Source organism: Catharus ustulatus, chromosome 1 (genome assembly GCF_009819885.2).
Source record: "Catharus ustulatus isolate bCatUst1 chromosome 1, bCatUst1.pri.v2, whole genome shotgun sequence".
Taxonomy (NCBI): Eukaryota; Metazoa; Chordata; class Aves; order Passeriformes; family Turdidae; genus Catharus; species Catharus ustulatus.
Window position 1 is genome coordinate 152,936,772 of NC_046221.1, and position 17,015 is coordinate 152,953,786.

The window sequence follows — 17,015 nt, forward strand, 5'->3', positions numbered from 1 at the left end:
GTGCTCCATGCTGTGCCTATGCTCACTGTTACATTAATTTAAATAAATCGTGCAAATTAAAAAACAAAACAAAACACCTATAACTTCCTTCTGTGCAAAAATAAATAAAAAATGGGAGTTTCTGTGGGAATAAACCTTGTCCAACGTGGTAAGAGCTGTTGTGTAATGGCCTGTCCTTTTCTTCTCTCTGAAGGTCCCAACCCCACGTGTTCCACTGGTCTGGAATAACGTTTGGAGTCTGGCAGTCTGGTCCTGTTTGTGGCTCCAGAGGATTTTTAGGAGCATGGGGAGCATGGGATGCATGGACATATGGACCCACAAAACCCTCTGGAGAATACTGGCTGTGGATAAAAGCATCTGGAAGTTTCTACCATCTCTTTACCCTGTTTTTTCCTGGGTCACCCTGTGTCATTTGTGGCCCTCTACTGAGGATTATAGCATACAGTCACTTACTGGAATACCTCCCCATGCATCTTCTTGAAGTGGAGCCATTGCTTTACCCAGCTGGGAGATATTTTCTCTTCTCCCAGAGCTTTTCCAGTGCAGCAGCACTCCTGTCCAGCAGGTATGTAAATGGTTTTCTCATTGACTGCCCAGTTTGCTTTCTTGATCTTCAGTTCAGTCTCTTTTTTTTCCTTACTAGCTTCTGCTAAAGGTAAGACCTTCCAGAGTCCCTGGTGCTGTACTCTGAAGGTGGCTTTGCTTTGTTGGGACAGACCCAATTTGAGATGTAGGTTCTTGTGGAGCAGTGGTTACAGCTTCTGAAGGTTTTGATGACCAACCATACTCTCATACATGAGGGAAAGGCTGGATCTGATGCTCTTTGTTCCTCCACCTGGATCCTCTGGAACACTTGGGCAGCTGTGTTTGTAACCCGCAGCTGCCATCAGCCATGTGTGGATCAGCTTATCAGGCTTCATTGTCTCACTGCAAAAAAGATGACTCAAGTGTTAAATCCATTTTTTTCTCCTTGTAGTTCAACAGAATTTCTATTGAAGAACATAATTTTAAGGATGACTTACCCCATAAATAAGGAGATTAATTTAGCTCTAAAATTAAGCTATTCCTTTTCCATATAGATGTGTATAACTTAACAGAATCAGTGATGACAACCAATTTTGCATTTTTAGAGTCATTTACAATGAATTAAATGTTTTTGTGAAGGTGACAAGTTTTTTTCCATTCTTTCTATCAGAGAATTGAATCATTGTTTTGGTGTCTATGGGTATCACTTTGTTGTGAAAATAATTTTTTTTTGCACTTGTGCTGGTTTGGTCAAATGCTCAGGGTGTCCTGCTGTGTTGAACATATCTCTCCTTCTACAGGGTAGACAAAAAATTAGCTCTTTGTCCAACTTTTATTTTTACCATACAACGAGTAGGTGCTGAAGGAAAAGGGCTGAAAATGCTTTGCTGTACATTTATTCTGCATTCCCCTCAGCATTTGTGAGGCATTAAAAGTTTCATCTTCTTGCTTTGTAAGCACAATTTTGCATCAAAGGAAGGAAATGAGGTGGATAGAACATGTTCAGTGGGAAACATAATCAGTTCCTCACACCTCAGTTTGACTGTGACTCTTAGGCCGGATGGAGATGGTAGACAAAGACTGGGGATAAAGATGTTCTTTGCTTTATTAATGAGCTAAGTCAAGTGCTTGCTGTGCTCGTGAGAGAGGCTGGAGCTAACAGCAGGGATTTGGGCTTGGAGGTGGAGAGCAGCATCCTGCCAGGCTGGAGGGGATGGTCCATGGTCAAGTCCTTGCAGTGTGACATGTGCCAAGGCAGAGCTTCTCCTGTGGCACTGCCTGGAGGCTCAGCCCAGCAGGGCCTGACCCTCTTTCCTACTCACATGGACTTGGTGCTGTGCTGCAGAGACCTCCCCTGGAACCAGCTCTTCATTTGAAGATAGTTTTCCTTCCTTAGCTTGAATTAGCAGTTTTCCCATCACAGAAATCCACAGTGTTTTATTAACTAGCTCCTATCAACTTCTAAAGCACCTAAGAAAGACACATCACTTGCGGTTGTTTTGTTTATCTACAGTTAAAGGAAACACCACTGATACTTAAAATCTTTTTTTTTCCTTTTTTTTCTGTTTGTGGTCAGCTGTTTGATAAAGACAGTGCAAACCAGATCTCCCCTTGTTGCTGTAAATGTGAAAGGGTCCTTTGTCAGCAGCACATTGCAGTGGAATGAGCTTTATCTTTTAAAAGTAACGGGGAGTGAATGAGGCATCAGTTGTTGTGCTCTGGTGCTGCCAGGCCTTTTGGTGCTTCTGGACACTGAACAAAACCTGCCTGTGACCTGGATAACCCAGATCAGCCCCAGGGTGCTTGACCTGTGCATTGTAGGGTCTGCACTCGCAGGGAGCATGGAGAAAAGCCGTGGTGGATGTACCCTGAATTCTGTGTTCTGCGTTGCCCCTTGCAGTGTGACTCCCCAGTCACTCACAGTCTGGCAGGGAACCTGGCACACCTGGGGGACTGGGGGTGGCCCAAGAATTAGAGCTTGGCTGGGAATGATGTTTCAGTTGTAAATGTGCAGCTGTCCTTTACAGGGAGGAAGAATCATCTCAGGTTTTCTCCAGAGCACGTCTCACCCTGCGTAGATGTGGGGCAGCTTCAGAGGGTAAGTAGTTTAAGGGCTTTGCTGTAGGTCAGTGTGAGCATCCAGGCAGAGGGGCTGCCAGCTGCTTCCCTAGGTGCTAATTAAGAGATGAACCCCATTAGCATTCAAGATACTTGCTGGTAAAGTAACTAAAGTTTGCTTTGAGTGAGGTTGCAGATCCTTGGATCAAAATGTCCTTTAGGGGGTTGGTCTGTGCACAGATGCATGTTATTAATAATAATAAAAGAAAAACCAGAAAGCTTCTATTTGGCTGCCTGTGAGGGTTATGTATGTGGGTGTGTATTTCAAAAGCACATAACTGATTATAAAAATCACTGATGGTCTAAGTCACTATTAAGGATGGTTGGATGACAGTGAAAAGCAGCCCTGGCACATTGCAGGGATGTTCTTGTCATGACTAACCCCTCTCACTCTCACCCCAGTGGAATTTTTCAGTGCCCAGCACAGACCAGCACTGAAATTGCAGGTTTGCAGAAGTTTTTAAATCTCTCCCCAGCTGGCAGCAAATTAAGGAATTGCAAGTATTTATTGGTTTAAGGATAAAATATAACCTCAAAGCTATAAAAGATTTTGACAATGAGGCTTTTTTAAGGGAGTCTTACTTTCTTTATGGTTTTGTGAGTCAAATGTGTTGAAGCCTGACAGAGGAAGAGGTTTTAATCTACAGGTGCTTCTCTTGCTTGATGGTTTCCTGCTTCTAAAATTACTTCCAGGTTTTTTGGAATTGGGGCTGAAGTTAGTTTCAGTTTTCAGTTTGTGGGCAACCTCACTTACCACTTCAGCAGGCTGGATTTGTAGGGGTTGGGGGCAGCAAATGCTTTTGCTTTTAAAGATTCTTATTTTGGCTGCCAAAGGTCCATTTGCCACTTTTAAAATATTTACAGCTGAATCTTTGGATTCACATCTTCCTTTGCTCAAGGAAAATGCTGAAGCTTGCGATGCTGAAATTGTGCTTTGATCTTTCTTCCCCTGTCTTGCTTGGGGAATTTGGAGGAGAACGTGCCCAGGGTGAAGGATGTTGATCACCTGTGCTCATCCTGCTCAGGCTGATTTTGCTCATTGTGCAGCAGTGAAAGTTCAACATAAGCAAAGCAAATTAATGGTGGATCTCAGTCCTGAGTTTATGCTAAGAGCATGAACCCCTTTTGCAGCGTGCATTTTCTCTCCCTAAGGGATGTGCCTCCTTTGGGGCACTTATTAATGAATGCCATTTGTGCCCTCACTGCAGGGCATGTAACTGGGAATACATTAGGCCATATTTCTGTTTATTTATATAAGTAAATAAATATTTCTATATTTTTAAATATCTGGAATAATCTTCCTAGTATGTCTTTAATGATCCTCTGTTGATTGCTTTAAGACCTTCCTGGGAATTTTGCATTAACCAAAGCATCCCAGACATTACTTTCAAAATAAAAATCTTTCTTTATGTATGATCTTTGCTTTTCCATGAGTGCCTGCATCTGCAGGTGCTGCCTTACTCTGCACAGTAAATACTGAACTATCTGCTGACTTACTGTGCTCTTCAGGCTGCAAAGAAGCAGTGACATATTCTGAGACATATTGTTAATGCCAGCAAGAAAGCAAGAGGTGTCTGCTCAGCTTCTGAATCCCCTGTGCTGCTTTGAGGGGTTCTGTGCAGAACTGAAGGTGTGCACAGGCTGTTTTCTTGTGCTCCCAGCTGCTGGGCAGCGTTACGTGGATTAGCATTGAGGAGCTCTTAGCGAAATTTGTCTCATGCCACGAAAATGTAAAGCCTCCAAAGCTGGCTGGCATCCCAGGGCTGTGAGAGGCCCTTGGAGGGGGTCTTGGTAAAGGTGGCAGGATTTGCACTGTCCCAAAGCTGTGAACAGAGCATGATCTGGAGAGTTTCGATTAAGCTTTAATCATCTCCAAGCTGGTTTGGTTGCTTACATAGGGCAGCAGGCAAAAACTGCCCAGCAGGAGTGGCTGCTGTGGGGCCAGCCTGCCACCATGGGAGGGCATCTGCCTAATCTTCTTGTCCTGCTGTCTGGAGCCCAGTTCAGAAACACAAAATGCTATTTTGGGCAATATTTTACTCTCAGGGTGTTTCCTAAGCTTGACTCTAACTCAGCCTCCTAGTTTTCCCCTGACACTGTTTTGGGTATCCTGTGATTTTTCGCTGGCTCTACTTTTGCAGGGTACCATCACTGTGCTCCCTTCTCTTTATCTTTGCAGTGTCAAAGGCAGGAGGTCAGATTAGAGACCTGAGGCTCCAGCAGCAGAAGTGGGGTCTGAATGTGTGCAACAAAAAAAAAAAGTTTATGTTTATAATGATTTTTGTAGACAAGTTGTGGGGTGAGGCACAGCTGCATTCCAGCCCTGGTGCCTCTGGAGGGTGGATCTCTTATGATCCCAATTAGAAGTGTATCTTCAACCCAGGCTTAGTAACCCAGTTTACCTGGCTGGGGGCATTCCCTGAGCTGGAGACCCTGCACTGCCCTGGCTTGGCCCCCTCCACAGCTTCGATGTGGCCTCCTGTCACTGGCAACATTCTTGTGGCACATGGATGTGGCATTGCCATCATCCTCCCCACTGGCACCATCTCTTGTCTTTCCTTAAGCTTTTTGCAAAGAGCAGCTCTTTGTGGTGGCCCCTGTGCAGTTTTATCCAGGGCTCCATTTGCATCACCATCAGGTGGTTTTCATTTGACCTTTGCCCTGCTTAAAAATTAGATTCTGAGGTACTAGGAAGAGAAGTAATTTCCCAGATAAGCACTTTTCCCCTGTTCTTCTGTAGTTCATGGGGGAGCTGGCTTACCCTGCCTGTGGATGACTAAGGAGGAAATTCTTTTTTGGTTAGGGTAATGCTTGACAGTTCACTGGAATTTTTTATCATGGGTTTATCACTTCCTCCCTATGAATTCTTAACTCTTATGTGCAGGGCAGGAAAGAAAATGACTGTGACCACAAGTTATTGAATCTGCTTTCTGTGGAAAAGATTCTGAACAGGTAAATGATGCTGTCAGGTTTGCCACGGTTTACATGGAGGATTTGCTTCATATCCAGTTATATAAACAGACTGGGTAAGAGTCATGAATATTCTAGCAGCTATCATCTTTCAAATGTGTTTTTTTAATGCTGGAGTTAATTAATGCTCATATCTCTTGAAATAGGTGAGTGTAAGCCGGCTCATCTTTCAGGTGGGGAGGAGGTTTGGATTTATCACTCGTCCCTCAGAGATGGCAGGGTCAGAGTCAAGTTTATGTGTGAGGGGTTTCTGGGTCACCTTGTTAATCTCCCTACCTCCCTTTTTTTTTGTAGGAGGGATCTGGACATGTGTCTCTAGAGAAGACAGATGGAGTTTGGCCAGAGAGACTCTGGCTTTTGGTTAAAGATTTGTGTGTTCTTGCAGTGTTTGCTTCCCAGTGGTGCTCAGTGATTGCACTGTTGATCCTTCTGCAAAAGCTTGACACTGCTGCTGAAAAGCTTTGACACTGCAAAGCATTGTTTACTTATGAAAGTGTTATTATATTTTGAATATCTATTATTCATCTCTTGTGCTAAAAGTGACATTATGTCATGAAATTGCTCTTAGATTTCAGAGCTTTGAGGAAAAGCTGTTTTTTTGTCCCAGACTCTGTGACAGTACTGGAAAGTGCCTTACCCTTTGTATCTCTGTATACCCCTTTTATGAATTGTGAGTGACAGCAGGAAAATATAAAAGAGTGCAGAGGAGCTGGTTTTGATGTTTATAAAGGGCTTTGATAAAAGATGCAGCACACAGACTTCTTATTATTTCCTATTTTTAACTTCTTAGGAGCATAAAGTGCTCAGATCCAATATTTATGTAAAAAGGGAAAGAGGGGGGCTGTATTTCTTCTTTATTTTCCTTTTATTTTTTGTTTTTATGGCCAGGTGAGTTAAAATGGAAAAGTGTCTTTCTTCTATGCCCTAGTAAAATTTTCTTCCGTGAAGCATCAGTAAAGCCAACTCCATGGTGTTGAATGTGTGGATGATGCTGGAGGAGACCAGCTGCAGTAGGGAAGGCTCCTTGTTTGCATGTTTGTGCCTTCTACCTCCCAGCCATGGCTGGCTCTAGTGGACCCCGCAGCCATGGTGATGTGCTTCCAATAATGGGGAATGAGAGTCAGAGAAATAAAACATGGAAAAGTCAGATCACAATAGAGTCATCTCTCTAATAGGTAGATTTACTTGCTGCACAGAGGTGCAGGGCAGTATGCTGGCTGAGTAATTGCAGTTTTACTGATGAAAGTGCTTGTCATTATTTCCAGCTTTCTTGTTGCAGTCTCCTCTTTAGTCCTGTCAGCCAGTGTGGCTGGCTGGTGGTGGGCCTCTGTACTCCTGCATATTCCCATGCATGTAACACATGAGGAAGATTCATGGCACTTTGCTCTGTGTGTGTGTGTGTGCATAGGCAGATCTGGATAGAAAATACATGTGGAGGGGGGGTGGGCTTTGAGTGCATGTGTGGCATTGGCGTGGACATTTCCACGTTTGTCCTTCATCCATGCACGGGCCTGGATATCAAGACTCCTGATGAGCATGCAAACCTGTCCTTGAGATCTACCTGATGACAAAAGTCACTCTCTTCCTTGAAACACCACATTTTCTATTTTACTGGGGCTAAATGCCTTGGAGCATCCTCTGCAGGGGAGGATGAGTCGTGCTGTCCCTTGGAGAACCCCAGGATGGAGCAACATTGCAGAGTCCCATCTTACTGCAGTAGAAGAATTCATCTTGATGGGATAGGCACAGCAACATCTGTCAGTGGGAGTTTTGAGTTCTTCAGCAGCATCCAGTCATCCAAGGGGCTGTTCAAAGCAAGTGCAGAGCAGGTTTCAGGTAGCTGGACTTCAGCAAAGACATCCCAACCTCTCACCTGTCTGAAGGGAAATAAACACTTTCTACTCCCTTTTTCATGCAGGAGCTTGTATGTGAAACCATTTTAAAAAAGGGAATTACCAGCCTTGGGTGGTCATTGGAAGTGTGTTTGCCTGGGTGTTGTCTCTTGGCCTCTGCTGTCCCTCTGAAAGATTGCCAAGCTGGACACTGAGGTCTACAGGGTGTTCATTTGGGATGTGTTGGTGTAGAACTGTGCCTGCTTGGTAGCCTTGCATCTTGTGTGCTTCTTGATGGTGATGAGTCCCCAGTTACATTCCAAAAGGACAACTCTTGTCACACATGATTAAAGGGGATGGATGATGCATGGTCTTATTTTTTCTTGCCTCACCCATGAAACCATGTAGCACCATATGTAAGCAGCTGACTTGTTGGACTTGGCTAGCTTATAGCAGTAGTGTGTTGGCTCATACAGGTGTCTTTTCAACTTCTGACAGGCTGTTCAGTTAGACTAAAAGCTTGGGTATCTGTAGTTCTTTTGTAAGGTGTGGGAGGACTTTTTTGTTCCACTGGAGTGGACACTATGGTAAATTGGAAAAGCTGTTACTGAGTCCAGAAGAGATGGGTCGGGGTAGAAATTGTCAAGCTGAAGTGACAGACATTGTCAGTGCCCCACCTGTGGTTTTGGGGTGCTGTGCCTCACTACCTGCTGCTCAGCAGCTTGGGTGCTTCAATTGCATTTCCAGCAGCAATCCATATGCCTAGCTCTGGAGCACAACGGGGGCCCCCCAAACCTGGGGCTCTGTGTCACTGAGCAGGGCTGTGCCAAAGTGTCTGATGAAACACGGACCTTGGTTGGAAAGAGCTGCAGTTCCTCTTGTTTTGAAAGAAGCTGGGAAAGGCTCCCCAAACAACAACTGCAGAAAGTGTCCAGATAAAAGATCTGGTAAGTCTCAGTGTCCCCTCTGTGGTGTTTTCAGGCTCTTCTGTAATCAGCTGTCATTTCAGGATCTGGGCATATTGGACCTCAGGGAGTATGGATTGAAACTTAAACAAACAGTGATTCTTCTATAAATATTTAGCTCACACTGTTTAGGAGCTGTTGGGAGTTGGAGACAAAAATCAGTTTAAAGTTCATGACTGTCTGGAAAAGCTATCAGAGGAAGGCACTTGGTCACCAGATTGCCTGGCATGTAGGAATAGCTAATCCTCTTTTTTTTCCCTTGAGGAAGAGGATGTGTTAAAGCATCCTTTGGAGAGTCATAAGGTTGCATTTTTCTGGTGCTTATATGGCTGCACTGGGGACTCAAATCAAAGAGGTTTTCTTCAAGAGAAGACCTGGTATGGAGTAAATGGATGGTGTACCCTGGCCATACACATCTTTGCAAATTTGGACTGGTCATCTGAAGTTCATATATCTGTGTGGGAGAGGGGGATGTGTCTCCAAGTGTGTGCTTTTATCTGGCCACCTTGATACCAGGACAGAGGCTTGTGCCTGGGCCAGCTGCTGCTGAAGAAGGTGGGGTCCCTGATGGGGTTTGTGTAGAGAACAGGGATCTTGGGCTGCCACATTGTTCCTGCTCTTGAAAAACCTTGATAGTGAGGTAGACCTATCTCTACCAGCCTTTTTTGTCTCTTAAATATGGAGATAATACACTTTTTTCATTTTGCAGAACTCTTTAAAGAATAGGAAAGAATGAAATGTGCTGATAAGGAAGGCATTGGTAGCCAAGACAGGCAGAGGCATACAGGCTTTGAATAAGCAGGGAATTTCACCATGCACAAGAGTCTGGGATTACTGATTAAAAAGAAGAGAAAACAATTGATTATTTTCTCTCTCCCTCTGTCTTGCTCTTCTAACACAAAGTACTTGCAGTTGACCTAGATGATGGTTGTAGGTTGTATCCTGTCCTGTCCTGTCCCATCCTGTCCCATCCCACTATATATAACAGTAAACACAAAATGTTTGCCATGCCCTGTGAAACATTTTACAACTGTTGGCACCACCCCTGCCCCTGATTACAGCATCCTGTGTCTTTCTGTACCATGATGATTGGCATGCCCTGTCCTTGTGGTCAGCTGCTTTGCCTGGAAGATTAATGGCAGAGGAGAAAACGTGAGGGAAGGACAGATAAGAAAAACGTAAATTTCTTGTTTGTCACGTTGTTGAAGCTACTTTTGAGGTTTGAGAGAAAATGTCAGTATTTGAGTTGGAGGTGGTGGTGAGCTTCATGGCTTTTCTCTTCCAATAGTTTCTTTTAGTGCCCTTCCTAATTTAAGAGAAGGTGTTTAAATTATTAATGTTTTAGCACTGAAGCAGAGGGATTCCAAAGCCTTTGGCAAATCTCTGCTAAAGCATCTATCTTAAAAAAGAGCCTCATTTTTTTTCTGACTCCATCTTTGACAGAAGCTCCCCTTCTGTGAGAAGCACTGAATCTACAGAGGTGGACAAAGAACTTGATTTATGTAGAAGGTAGTTTTCTCCAGTGGTGTTTGGCCAGAAAACATAAGGATGATAATGATTTTTATTTTTTGGCATAGCCTTTGTAGATCTCTGTGCTTCTGCCTGTGGCTGAAGCAACACTGTGCCATGGGTGACTGCCAGCACTGCTGCTCCGTGATGCTCAGGTGCTGCCTGTGAGAGATGGGTACCTTTATTTGATCTTTCTGGCTGCAGCATCCTGGAGATGAGAGGCAGCTGAGACTTCAGGCAAGCTCACCAAGTCTGTAGTTAGATCTCAGGCCTCCCATTAAATTTACCACACATTTTCCTCCTTATTCCCTTTAGGTATTTGTCCTGATTTTGTACCAAATCTCCTTCTCGCTACTTGAACTGAAGAATGAAGTATTATAACTCTGGCTTGGGGCAACTGTCCAAGGGATATATTGGGATACACTTGGCCTTTGAAAACAAGGACTTCAGTCTCCAGCCCTGTCAGTCCTTCTGGCTCCTGGAAGTTTTTCTTCCAAATGGTTATTTCAAACCTCAGAGAAGAAGTTTGTGTTTTTTCAGAGTGATGATTAATACCATTTTTACGCTTCGTTGCAAAATGCCACACAATGAATGAGACCAGCAGGGTGGTGGTTTATGGGTGGGAGGAAAAAAAAATCAAACAAACACTTGCAAATGCTGTTTTGGAAGAGTGATGTGTGTGTGCATGTTCTATAATCTGCTGTGAACTGTGGGGTTACGTTCCTATTAAACAGAAAAAGGGAAAAAAAGGCTTAAACTTCATCTCTGGAAAGAATGTCAGAAATAGTTGAGAAACGGAATAATTACAGTCTTTTTTGTGGGTCAGTGAAAGCGGAGGATTGCGATGCAGTTGGCTTTGCAATTAAAAAGTCACAGGGTGGTGGAAGCTGGAAGGGACCTGTGCAGGTGGCAGGTAGCCACAGCCAGTTTCCCAGGACTGTGTCCAGATGGCTTTTGCATATCTCCACAGATGGGGACTCCACAACCTTCCTGAACCAGCTTGGTCACCCTCATGGTAAAATGAGGCACAGTGCGTGGTATTTCAGCACGTTGGCCATAGGTTCCTGCTCCTTACTGTCGCAGTCTGGAAAGTTTGTGAGGGTTTGTGGTGTTGGGACAGAAAGTGTTGGGTGCATGGGGAACGTGGCTGCAGCTGAACCCCATGGCTTGGGCTTGGCAGTGCTTGGCTGGGACTTGGGAGAGTTGGGCTTGGCATAAGATGCCAGAAATGGTCCCTTCAGCTGTGTGCAGGGAGTCTTGCTGCCTGATGGCCAGGTCTGGGAGCTTGTGGTCCCTCTGATTTGGCTCTGCTTATAGCTGAGCCTCCAGCCAGTTCTGCTGTCTTTTCCCTCAACACTGTGTGCCTATTCCCAGCTGTTGAGTCACTTTGCCACAGGAATCTGGGACTCGTTTATCAGCATAAAATGAGGCTAATTACACCTTTGAAGTGTTCAGCATCAGTGGTGCTGCAGCATCAGGTGCTTCCCCAGAAAACCCTGTATTGGTGGCAAACCTTGGGGAAAAGAGGCCCAGAGGTTTCTTGTGGCTGTGTGCCTAATGTGTCCCCATCTCAAGGACAAAGAGGATGTTAGTGCATGTGGAAGGTCACTAACCCCTATAGAGACATTGGGGTCAGCACAGATTTGCTTCCTGGTGGCTTCATGTGCATCCCTCACACAAGGAAAACAAGCAAAGCCTAAGACTACACTCAGCCTTGACTTGATCTCTAGTGTTTCCTCCTGTCTTCCATCCATGGAGAACAGTAACCCTTGTTTGTTGCCCTGGATGCATTTTTTTTCTCTAAATCATGTACTTTTCATCCTGTTTTTGTTGCTGATAAGTGATGGGAATAGCAGCAGTGAGATGATGGCTCCCAGTGAACACTCCCACTGCCCACAGACGTGTCCCATATAGCCCTTGTGCCAGTGACAAGTATTTTCTCATTAAAAATAGACCACAGACAATGCCACTTCCCGAGGACTGTGATTTATCATTTAATAACAAGTGGTTACTCATTTCCTTCGGAAAACTTTCTGGAAGTGTTATTTTTCTTTTTCCCCTTGCTTCCTTGTTTTTTAATTTCCTTCAAAGCCCTTCATTACCCATCAGAGCCGCTATGTCTGTTAAATGAAGTGTTCCCTTTTCAAGTGGAAATCATATTTATGATTTAAAGTTAATCAAAATAAAAACTTTTAACCCGTTGAGCATGAGCTTTTCTTTGTAAATGCCTGCAGCCCTAAAGTCTTAGCTCAGCCATGGGAAATAGCAATAGAGAGCTGGATAGGTAAGACTTGAAAAACTTTGATGCTGATCCTAAATGGGGAATGGATGATTTGCTTGATCTGACTTGGAAGAAAATTTCAAGTTGCTTTGGAACTCATATTGTCTTGAGTTGCCTGCCCTTAGCTGTGATGCATCCTGGTGTGCCAAGTTCTCCTGAAGGATGGAGAGCCTGCAGAACTGCTAGGCAGTCTCATACCAAGTCTGGTATTTTAGTGACTTTAGTGACTGTAGAGCAGTTCTTGAGGAAATCCCAACAGCTCAGGAAACAAACTTGGGAAATGTGCTGAAGATGGAATCATTGTAAGCTGGTACTTAAGAAGCTAAAAGAAATAGTTCTCTGTTGGAGCAGGAAGTTATTTTCAGGGTCACTAGCACATCAGCTGGTAGACTGCAGATAATACAGAAGATGAAATACAACCAGGGACATTGCAAGTACTCCAGGTCATAACATCTTCTCTTACAGTTGCTTTGATGAGATGCAAGGGTAGTTTAAAGATAAGAAAAATAAATTCCCTAAAGACAAGTATAAAGCAGCACTCTTGGAAAATGGATGCACGTACCCAAAATGAACAGTAACTCTGAAAATGAGCAGGTTAACTACAGAAAGGAATCTGTGAGCTGCAGTGAATCACAGACTGGTTGTGAATTGCAGTCAGATGCTGTTACAAGACAGGTAGGTCTTGAATAACCCAGACGAAAATGGCAATGGTAATAATTCCAGCTCTTCAATCTTTGTTGTCCTATAAAACCCTGTTTGGAACACAGCATCCAGTCTCAGCCCCTCTATTTTAAATACAAAAGCAGGCAGCTTGGGAAGATGAAGCTTCAGTTTGGGAAAATTTACTTACGAGGAATAGCTGGAAGATTTGCATATGTTAAACCTAGGGAAAAAAAAAAAAAAAACAACCCTAGAGCCCACAGGTGTCAGGCTGTGGTTTGATGGGATGCTCTCTTCAGCAGTAGTTTTGGAGCTGAGTATCTGTGCTCTCCTGGTTTTGTCTGTGCTCCAGCTCATTGTGTGATAAGTTGTGTAGTCACAATTTGTGTCCACACTGTGAGCTGGGACAAGGAACTTCAATTTGTTTAGAAAAAGCTGAAGTGTCTCCAAATTTATGTCAAGGTGTGGCGGCAAACACAACAGATGGCATGCAAGACAAAGGAGGGCAAGGAGAGGAACTGAAGATTGTGAGCACATGGTAGAGTTGAGACTCTAAGGTAGCACAGCAGATTTGAGACATCCAGGAAGGTGTTGTGAAGAGTGCAGCACACAATGTCTGTCCGTGTCTGAAGAAAGGACAAGACAAAAATTGCATACAGGGAATTCCTTTTCTGCACACAGTCTTCCAGTGCATCGTCTCTGTCATGCCTGGTAGCAGCAGGGCAGGCTGGCATTTCTTAGAGTGTGGGTTCCAGCTCCTGGTGGTGGTAAAGGAGAATGAGTGATGCTGGAGCTGACCCAAAAAGCATTAGAAACCTCTTTGTTAGCAGCACAGCAGCCCTTCCCGGGTGGTGGGGCAAGTGGTGCCCGTCGCTGGGAACTGCAGCCGCGTCCTTGCTCTTGGCAGGGCTGTGCCGGTGTTGCCTTGGAGAGCAGCACGAAGACAAGCCAAGAGAGGGTTCAGGGCTTGGTGACTGTTTGACTTCCCTCCCAGCCCAGCATTTCTGCAGTTCTTGCATCCAGATTTTGGCATGGCTTCTGCCCCTGTCAGTCCTGTGGAGGCAGAGTGTCTCAACACCTCCTGATGTTCTGAATCCAAATTTCTGTCATTACTGCATTGCACTTGGCTTGTTGGCTCTTGGGAGTAGTTTGGTTGACCACAAATTGGTCACTCTTTGCTGTGATGTAAGCTGATGATTTCCTCTGCTGTGGATGCTAAACCAAATACCCCTGCAACTGCTGCCTGACGAAGATGTTACCGGGCTGGTGTTTGCAGCTTATGGGAATGTGCTGGAGCTGTGCAAGCCTTAGTGATTCAAGCTGATGCTTAGGTTCGTGATGGAATGCTAAATGCCTGGTCTGTTCTGTCCAACCAGCTCTACCCCTAGGGAAAAAAGGGGGTTTGCTGCAAGAAGAAAGGATATTCCGGTATTGGTTGGTTGATAATGAGAGCACAGAGCATCAAAGCTGAAACAGTATGTGCTGGGTTTTGAAATCACTGGAGGATATAGAAGTGCCTTGAAGAGGAAGATCACAGATAGGCAGACCTACAGGATACGCCTGGTTGATTTTTTGTAGGCTGCAGAGCTTTCCCCTGTTGTTTGCAGAGTTCCCTTGCCTTGCTGCATCTCTTCTGTGCTCTGCACAGCTCAGAACAGTGTCTGTGCCCATGATCTTGGAGGATACAGATGTGAGCCTTGCTAGGAAGAGTGTGCTTCAGTTCCAGTCTTGTGAATGCTAAAATTCCCCTGGGGGAAAAAAAGTAAAATTAAGCTTACTATGTTTGCTTGTGACATGCTTGACATATTGGTGCTGAATCTGACTTGTGCTGATCTCGGTTGCTGAAAAAACGAAATAAGCATGGTAATTTATCTTAAAAAGGGTACAGAGAAAGTGAAGAAGAGAACAAGTAGTTTACTAGTCTTTTCCAGGCTGATAGGCTGGGGCTTGCTCTGGGAAGAAGTCAAATCCTCAAGCAGTTCCATATAATATCACCAGAGGAAGGAGTGGCCACCACACGAAGCTTCCTGGTGGTGGGCTGGTGTGGCAGGACTGCTGATAGTGGAGCTGCAGAGCTCTTCAGTAGGGTCAGCATCTCAGGGATGTGTCTTTGGACACACAGAAAACCCATCCTTTGCAAAACACAGGGGCTGATTTGGGTGATGCTGACGGCTCTGAACTGCATTCCTGAAACCCCAGGGTGCTGTACAGGTGACTCAACAGCATCAACTCTAAATGAGGAACTGCAGAGTCTAGCAACTGCTGGACTTCAGAGGACAGGGTAAAAGGTAGGACTACAAAGACACTAGCAAAAAGGATTTTTAAAGTGTTCTTAAGGAAGACAAACTAATAACAACTAACTTCCTCTTTAGAAGTCCCTTTTCAAGGAACAGATCTGTTATGTTAATAACAGTGGTGAATGTGATTATATGTAAGGATGAAATCTTGGCTTTGGTGACTTCACAGGACTAGTACTTCATGGAAAGAGATGTTCTTGGAAGCCAATCTGGAAGTACAGTCATGGCAGGAGGAGTAGCCACAGGAGATGTTTAATCTTGTTTTTCTCTTGATGTGTTTGTTCCAGGGCTGTTGGTACTGCAGGGCATTCTGAGCAGGTGGATATCAAACATCATTTGTGACCAGATGGGTCATCCACCCTCTGTTCAGTTTTCCTGTAAGAGCATCTCTGAGTCAGGATCAGCACCTCTCCTGGATAGTACCCACAGAGAGCTGTGTGGCATCCTCCTGGGATGGATGCTGATGTGTGCAGGACTGCCATAGCTTTGCTTTTACCTGCTCATCTCTCCACACACTTGCTCAGGGTGCTGAAAGCAGGGAACAGCACCAAATGATGACAAAGCACACACAGCTCTCCACTCCAGCTCTTTTTCCTCATCACTGTCCCCAGTTTTCTATCAGCTCCCTCCAGCTCTGTGCCTGGGGGCTCCTGTGACCACAGTGAAGCCTTGCCCTGGCATCTTCCTCCTCCTCTCTTCTCTCCTGCCTTTCCCTCCCTCTCCGGCTGCCGGGTTGCTCTAAGCAACTTTGGCTCCTGTCCCAGGAACAATCTCTCAACACACACAAACCAGGAAGGCTAAAATAACACTTTAAAATTGTTAAATAAATAGCAATGGAGCTCTGCTTAAATGGGAAACACAGCTTAATTTGTTAAAGGCTTTTTGTCCTCCCCTGGACAGGGATTCAGCAGAGCGTGTGTGTGTGTAGCATTTTTTGTAGCTTGTAAGCTGCATCTCGTGGCCCCAAGTGGGCAGAGAGGGTTATGTGAGTCTGAGTTACTAAACACTTACAGTAAAAGTGCAGTCATCCTGAACCTCAGCCAAAGAGCTGGAGGTTTTGTAAGGCTTTTTTCTTTTTTTTTGCGTTTTCCTTTCTCTCCCTGCAGGATGCTGCTGCGTCACTTGCATTCTTCACCCCAGTCCAGCAGTAACTCTTTCCAGACTACCAGCAGCAGTCCAGGCACTTACATCCTGCTCCATTCCCTCTCCAAGGGCTTTGTGCATCCCCTCTCCCTCAGCAGAGGAGCTGCTGCCAGCTCAGACAGAGGTGCCTATCTTCCTGAAACATGGAAAACACTCATTTCTCATACCTTTTCAAAACTGGAGCAAAAATAGAATAGCAGTTACTTCCATGTGAGAGAATGAGAATGGGAGGCTCTGGATATGCATTTGTAAAATATCCAGGGGAAGTGGATGCCGGCAAAGGCTCTGCTGAGTGGGAGTGGGTGTACCAAAATGAATGTGTCAGGATGAGAAATGCATTTCTTGAGAAGGACATGAAGAACTGGCTGCTTCCCAGCACACAGCTCCCTCCTGGGGCTCATCCTGTGGGAGCTCTCTGCATTTTTTTTTAAACACATGGAGTATCCCCAGTTCACTCTTCAGAGTAGAAATTAATCTGTGTTTTGGGAGAGAGTTGTTTCTTATTAGCTCTCTGAATGGGGAAAAAATAACCTCCACTCCCTGTAGTGGGAATTGCACAAGTCAGAATTTTGCATTCCCTTGTCCAGACTCCAAAGTCATTCCTGGAAGGATGAGCTGTGGGTCAGAGAGGGGCTGTGCTCTCCTGCCACACCTGCTGTGAGAGCTGCCAGGTCTGGCTGTCAGTCTGAATGCATGATGAGAGCAGAGTAAAACT

At 44.9% G+C, this 17,015-nt stretch overlaps 1 long non-coding RNA gene across 2 annotated transcripts in view; it reads left to right on the forward strand.

The window, feature by feature from the left end:
* The first annotated feature begins 201 nt into the window (after window positions 1-201).
* LOC117001872 overlaps window positions 202-17,015 on the forward strand; it is a 55,195-nt gene continuing 38,381 nt past the window's right edge. The window contains exon 1 of one of the 2 annotated variants that reach the window (XR_004419173.1): window positions 202-565. This is a non-coding gene — a long non-coding RNA (uncharacterized LOC117001872). Of the gene's footprint in view, window positions 566-2,549; window positions 2,624-17,015 lie in introns of those variants that run through there. The other variant, XR_004419174.1, reaches the window with a different exon arrangement.